Below are 8,628 nucleotides of genomic sequence, written 5' to 3'. Positions count from 1 at the left end.
TCAATTAATATATATAAACATGGAAAAGTTCGGGTCACTACAAACATTACCATGGATTTCATTACTAAATTGCCAAGGACTGCAAGTGGTTATGATACTATTTGGGTAATAGTTGATTGTCTCACTAAGTCAGCACACTTCCTGCCAATGAGAGAAGATGACAAAATGGAGAAGTTGATTCGATTGTATTTGAAGGAGGTTGTCTCAAGACATGGAATACCCGTCTTTATTATCTCTGATAGGGATGGTAGATTTGTTTCAAGGTTATGGCAGATGTTGCAACAAGCATTGGGGACTCGTCTAGACATGAGTACTGCCTATCATCCACAAACTGATGGACAGAGCGAAAGGACGATACAAACGCTTGAAGACATGCTACGAGCATGTGTTATTGATTTCGGAAACAGTTGGGATCGACACCTACCGTTAGCAGAATTTTCCTACAACAACAGTTATCATTCTAGTATTGAGATGGCGCCGTTTGAGGCACTTTATGGTAGAAAGTGCAGGTCTCCGATTTGTTGGAATGAAGTGGGGGATAGACAGATTACGGGTCCGGAGATAATACAAGAAACTACCGAGAAAATCATCCAAATTCAACAACGATTGAAAACTGCCCAGAGTCGACAAAAGAGCTACGCGGACAGTAAAAGAAAAGATATAGAGTTTGAAATTGGAGAAATGGTCATGCTTAAGGTTTCACCTTGGAAAGGCGTTGTTCGATTTGGTAAACGGGGGAAACTAAATCCAAGGTACATTGGACCATTCAAGATTATAGATCGTATCGGACCAGTAGCTTACCAACTGGAGCTACCTCAACAACTCGCGACTGTACATAACACTTTCCATGTCTCGAATTTGAAGAAATGTTTTGCTAAAGAAGATCTCACTATTCCGTTAGACGAAATCCAAATCAATGAAAAACTTCAATTCATTGAAGAACCCGTCGAAATAATGGATCGTGAGGTTAAGAGACTTAAGCAAAACAAGATACCGATTGTTAAGGTTCGATGGAATGTTCGTAGAGGACCCGAGTTCACCTAGGAGCATGAAGATCAGATGAAGAAGAAATACCTGCATCTATTTCCAGAAGATTCGTCAACACCTTCAACAGCTTAAAATTTCGGGACGAAATTTATTTAACGGGTAGGTACTGTAGTGACCCGAACTTTTCCATGTTTATATATATTAATTGAGATTGATATTTACATGACTAAATGTTTCCAACATGTTAAGCAATCAAACTAGTTAAGACTTGATTAATTGAAATAGGTTTCATATGGACAATTGACCACCCAAGTTGATCGGTGATTCACGAACGTTAAAACTTGTAAAAACTATATGATGACATATATATGATTATATATATAGTTAACATAATATTATGATAAGTAAGTATCTCATTAGGTATTTTAACAATGAGTTATATATATAAAATTGAGTTTATTGAATTAAGAAACTCGAAACGATATATATAACGATTATCGTTATAACGTCTTACTAAATACATATGAATCATATTAAGATATTGATACACTATTTTTAATCATGATAAATGATAAGTAAACATGTCATTAAGTGTATTAACAATGAACTACATATGTAAAAACAAGACTACTAACTTAATGATTTCGAAACGAGACATATATGTAACGATTATCGTTGTAACAACATTTAATTGTATATATATCATAATAAGATATATTAATATATCATAATATCATGATAATGTAATAATTTAACATCTCTTTAGATATAATAAACAATGGGTTAACAACATTTAACAAGATTGTTAACCTAAAGGTTTCAAAACAACATTTACATCTAACGACTAACGATGACTTAACGACTCAGTTAAAATGTATATACATATAGTGTTTTATTATGTATTCATACACTTTTAAAAGACTTCAAGACACTTATAAAAATACTTCTCCTTAACAAAAATGCTTACAATTACATCCTCGTTCAGTTTCATCAATAATTCTACTCGTATGCACCCGTATTCGTACTCATACAATACAAAGCTTTTAGACGTATGTACTATTGGTATATACACTCTAATGAACAGCTCTTAGCAGTCCATGTGAGTCACCTAACACATGTGGGAACCATTATTTGGCAACTAGCATGAAATATCTCATAAAATTACAAAAATATGAGTAATCATTCATGACTTATTTACATGAAAACAAAATTACACATCCTTTATATCTAATCCATATACCAACCACCAAAAACACCTACAAACACTTTCATTCTTAAATTTTCTTCATCTAAGTGATCTCTCTCAAGTTCTATCTTCAAGTTCTAAGTGTTCTTCATAAATTCTATAAGTTCTAGTTTCATAAAATCAAGAATACTTCCAAGTTTGCTAGCTTACTTCCAATCTTGTAAAGTGATCATCCAACCTCAAGAAATCTTTCTTATTTATAGTAAGATATCTTTCTAACACAAGGTAATACTCATATTCAAACTTTGGTTCAATTTCTATAACTATAACAATCTTATTTCGAGTGATGATCTTACTTGAATTTGTTTTCGTGTCATGATTCTGCTTCAAGAAATTTTAAGCCATCCAAGGATCCTTTGAAGCTAGATCCATTTGTATTTTTTCCAATAGGTTTATCCACAAAACTTGAGGTAGTAATGATGTTCTTAACATCATTCGATTCATACATATAAAGCTATCTTATTTGAAGGTTTAAACTTGAAATCACTAGAACATAGTTTAGTTAATTCTAAACTTGTTCGCAAACAAAAGTTAATCCTTCTAACTTGACTTTTAAAATCAACTAAACACATGTTCTATATCTATATGATATGCTAACTTAATGATTTAAAACCTGGAAACATGATGAACACCATAAAATTGGATATACGCCGTCGTAGTGAAACCGGGGGCTGTTTTGGTTTGGATAATTAAAAACTATGATAAAATTTGATTTAAAAGTTGTTCTTCTGGGAAAAAAATTTTTCATATGAACATGAAACTATATCCAAAAATCATGGTTAAACTCAAAGTGGAAGTATGTTTTCCAAAATGGTCATCTAGACGTCCTTCTTTCGACTGAAATGACTACCTTTACAAAAATGACTTGTAACCTATAATTCTGACTATAAACCTATATTTTTTCTGTTTAGATTCATAAAATATAGTTCAATATGAAACCATGGCAATTTGATTCACTCAAAACAGATTTAAAACGAAGAAGTTATGGGTAAAACAAGATTGGATATTTTTGATCTTTTTAGCTACGGGAAATGTTTAACAAATCTATACAAATCATATCCTAGCTAACTTATATTGTATTATACATGTATTCTAATATATTATGTAATCTTGGGATACCATAGACACGTATGCAAAAGTTTTGACATATCATATCGACCCATCTATATATATTATTTGGAACAACCATAGACACTCTATATGCAGTAATGTTGGAGTTAGCTATACAGGGTTGAGGTTGATTCCAAAAATATATATAGTTTGAGTTATGATCTATCCTGAGACGTGTATACACTGGGTCGTGGATTGATTCAAGATAATATATATCGATTTATTTCTGTACATCTAATTATGGACAACTAGTTGTAGGTTACTAACAAGGAAAGCTGACTTAATAAACTTAAAACAGTAAAACGTATTAAAAATGTTGTAAATATATTTTGAACATACTTTGATATATATGTACATATTTGTTATAGGTTCGTGAATCGATTCGTGGCCAAGTCTTATTTCCGAGGAAGGAAATATCTGTGAAAGTGAGTTATAGTCCCACTTTTAAAATCTAATATTTTTGGGATGAGAATACATGCAGGTTTTATAAATGATTTACAAAATAGACACAAGTACGTGAAACTACATTCTATGGTTGAATTATCGAAATCGAATATGCCCCTTTTTATTAAGTCTGGTAATCTAAGAATTAGGGAACAGACACCCTAATTGACGCGAATCCTAAAGATAGATCTATTGGGCCTAACAAACCCCATCCAAAGTACTGGATGCTTTAGTACTTCAAAATTTATATCATATCCGAAGGGTGTCCCCGAATGATGGGGATATTCTTATATATGCATCTTGTTAATGTCGGTTACCAGTTGTTCACCATATGAATGATTTTTATCTCTATGTATGGGATGTGTATTGAAATATGAAATCTTGTGGTCTATTGTTACGATTTGATATATATAGGTTAAACCTATAACTCACCAACATTTTTATTGACGTTTAAAGCATGTTTATTCTCAGGTGAATATTAAGAGCTTCCGCTGTTGCATACTAAAATAAGGACAAGATTTGGAGTCCATGTTTGTATGATATTGTGTAAAAACTGCATTCAAGAAACATATGTCGATGTAATATATTTCTATTGTAAACCATTATGTAATGGTCGTGTGTAAACAGTATATTTTAGATTATCATTATTTGATAATCTACGTAATCTTTTTAAAACCTTTATTGATAAAATAAATGTTATGGTTGTTTTAAAAATGAATGCAGTCTTTGAAAAATGTCTCATATAGAGGTCAAAACCTCGCAACGAAATCAATTAATATGGAACGTTTATAATCAATATGAACGGGACATTTCAAAGGCGATACTTTCCATCAACCAAATTTCCCTCTTGGCAAAGAACCTGAAGCACTTACCGGCGAACCTGTCCGAAACACCATTTTCTCTCTCATTTCCAGAGTATCTTGCCACGACTATATCACAACTTAGATTCTAAACCTTCTTCATTCGCTCGTTCCTACCGACAATCATCCCGGAGTAATAAGTCAACGAGCTTCGCGCCCGAGTTGTAGCCTTGTAAAATATGGTGCAAAACAAACCAGCTTCAGCAACATCACCGACACCAACAGTACCAACAGTAACAGTACCAGTACCATCAACAATCCATGCCTCAACATCTCATTCTGTACCTCGAGTATAATCATCATTTTACGTATCGTTCTACATCAATTATCTTCATCCTTCATGGCAATTATGTAATCTCTAATGTTTTAGAGAGTATGCATTCTACTTCTAACGGTAAATCAAATGAGATTAATATTATATTAACTCATTAAATCCATAATTACATCTGAAGAAAATATATATGTAAGTATATTTTCATAAAGATTGTAATTAAAAATTCTTTTGTATAAACTGTTAATGGTGAAAATATTTTAATGGGTAGGTAATACCCGAAGAATATTCAGATTTCACCTTAATAAGTTACACTGTACATTCTTCGAAGCTGATTCAATAGTCATTTACTATCCTACTTACATCTACAGATACGAATCCGTACACCACAGAATAACCATTTTCAATCCATTTCATATTTGGATTTTGACTTATCAGAATCTAACAAGTGGCATAATGAAGAAAACATTTGACAAAATAAAATTTGTTAGAAACCAACAAATTAACTATGAGAAATTTTGTTAAGAATTCACGCTAACAAAATCCTAGCTAACTGTTCCTAGCTAACTGTTAATTCCTTATTACATTTTATTTATCGCAATTTAATTATCGCAAATTATATTCTCGCAATTTTATTTATCGTCATTTAATTTCTGTTATTTATTTTACGCACTTTAAATATCGGGACACGTATACAAGGTTTTGACATATCATATCGACGCATCTATATATATTATTTGGAATAACCATAGACACTCTATATGCAGTAATAATTGAGTTAGCTATACAAGGTTTGTGACGACCCGGAAATTTCCGACCAAATTTAAACTTAATCTTAATATGAATTCGACAAGATAAGCAAAGTCTGTAAAGTTGAGTCTTAAAAAGTTTGAACTATTTCATATATTCAATTGACCTTCGACTGCTCTCGACGATTCACGAACAATTAATTGTAAATCGATATGTGTGTATGTATATATAAATAATAATTCAAAATATAATTTGAAGTATTATATGTTGTTGTTATTAAAAATTAATAAAATAAAAATAGGATATCATAATAATTATTATTTAAAATATATCTCTATATATAAATAAAGTATATTAAAAATAAATATTAAATGATTGTAATACTCGTTTGATGTTTCGATTGATATTAAGCAAGTTAAAATCAAACTTATATAGTTTTAAAATAAACGGTGATCCGAAAATGAGTAATATAAATTTTAGGCTTATTAAAAATGTATTTAGGAACTATTTGTTGAATTTAAAAACTTTTTATATTTTATTAGGGGTTGGGAGTGAATAATTAATGTAATTTTTAATTAAATAATTAATGACCAAATTTTATACCATAATGACTAAAATAAATAAAGATAAATAATATAACCATTTGGGATTTTTTTTTCGTAGACTTTTATCCGTCACTGATTATCAAGGAGTACGAAATTCAGCTCGTAATAGACGACGGCAAACATTTCACACATTATAATATAATAACTATAGACTAGTGGATGGAGAATACATAATATACAATACGTACATCTTTGACATTTAACAAACTCACTTGCTTGTCATTATACCCACTTTCGGTTTTCCTTCTATATCAATTGTCCCATCATGGACATCCCTTTCTGTTTCCTTTTCAATTCTCATTCTATTTCATTTCTAATCATCACAAAATATCGGATTATTATATATTATTATCTTTATTCGATTAATACTTTCTTGTTTTACTCTTCCACTAACACAACTTTATGAATCCACTTTCTTAACATTTACAGTTTCTACACTATTTTAATTTCACCCATGACCCAAAGGATTCTGTCAACAAAGGCTACTAGTTCCACTAGCCTAAAACATTAATATAATATATTGATAAATGTAACTACAACCTATTATCTATTACTCCGTAAAAACGTAAATCCAAATCTTATTATATATACATTACATGCAATGCAACCCATCATCACAAAACACCAACTCATTAATTGTCATTATCTTTGTTCTATCTTTCAAGATCATCAAACCCACTGCCATCATCGAACACCACAACATCAATAACTTGTAAATTGTTATTATTTAGGTCTGCTGCTATGAACTTCTATTTTGTTTCAAATGAAAGCTAACCCGAACACAAAACACCATCTTGACCAGAGGAACACCACCATCAACAATTACCATACACCTCCAATCATCATCTCTCTCTCCTCTCTCTCTCTCTCTCACTTCTACTATATTTTTGTGTTTCCTATCTCAGTTAATCAAAACACCCACATCCTTCAGCATCCATTTCCTTCTGTCTGATTCTGTTTGAAGCCACCAAAACGAAGTGCTACTACAACCTATTTATTCTGTTTTAATAGCAATTTTTGCTGCTGTTATTGATCCTGTCAGCCGCTTGTCTTTCTGTTTCGTAACCCATGATCACGAACACCATTGATATAGTTTTCACTTCCTGGTTCAATCATCAAGCACCACACCATCAAAAACCTACTTCTACAGGTTGTTAATCACAGAAACCACAAAAACCACCACCATCATTATTTCTATTATTTTCTTCGATTATAACCGAACACACCACCACTATTCTATGATGTTTTCAGCCTCAAACCACCGAAAAGCACCACCATCCACCTGTTATCTGTTCCAGATTTCGACAACCATCACTTCGATTATCATCTCCTCCACAAGACCAATCAAAACTAAACCCATTTAAACTTCGACTACTTCACCTTCTTTGCTGTTTTAAACCATTGGAAACCACCTGCAACTTTTCGGTAACCATGCCTTTGGTTCGTGTTTCCTATACTCTACTGCCAGGAGGATGTCTGTCCGAAGAACTCCATAAAATCATTGCCCAAAACCCCACCCAGATTGATACTTTTTGTATTTTTTTTCCTTTGTGGCCGACAGGCACCTAACAGAATCCCCACTTGATAATAAATGATTGAGCTGTTGTTTTGTTTTATTGAAATCCCTAATTGGGTCGTATGACAAGCATATTTCCGCTTAGTTATTGGACTTATTATTTGTTGGGCTAGTCATGTAACCATTCCTGTTTATATTCGATTACCAAAGCCAAAACCAAACACTACACCCTCACCACTTCAAAGAACACCCATATGTAACTCTATGAAACCTGCTATTATATAGGACTGCTGCTTCTTGAACCTTTTTGTTTGGTGATCATTGAGTACATAAAACTTACGCAAATAACCACACACACACGCACGATGACTACCACTTCTTGTTATGATAAAGATGATGTCGTGAAAGAAGATAATGATATTTTATGATGATGATCGATAACTATAAGATGAGATATGGTGATGATAATTTACAATGATCATATAATGAAACGTGTGTTGTTCTATTTCCGAACGAACTACAGTATACATACACACTTTTGTTACAACCTGGGTGATAATGGATTGAACTATTAACGAGCCTTTTTAATTAATACATGGGTTACAATTGTTGTTGGGCGAACTACATGATTGGGCTTTAAGAAGAAGAAGGAAACGGACTATTGGGTTAAATATAAATGGAATTCGAACTTAAACAGAATTGGATTAAGAGCTGAATGGTTGGGTGTTGATTGTGTTAAACGAGGGGTCGCGGGTTTGAGTCCCGTCGTGTGCAGTTTATTTTTTTAGCCTAATTGGAGGTAGTTACTTATCATTATTATTAGTATTATTATTATCTTT

The sequence above is a fragment of the Rutidosis leptorrhynchoides genome, chromosome 3 (assembly GCF_046630445.1).
Source record: "Rutidosis leptorrhynchoides isolate AG116_Rl617_1_P2 chromosome 3, CSIRO_AGI_Rlap_v1, whole genome shotgun sequence".
In the NCBI taxonomy this organism is placed as follows: Eukaryota; Viridiplantae; Streptophyta; class Magnoliopsida; order Asterales; family Asteraceae; genus Rutidosis; species Rutidosis leptorrhynchoides.
The sequence above is the reverse complement of the archived record's forward strand: the minus strand, read 5'-3'. Positions refer to the sequence as shown.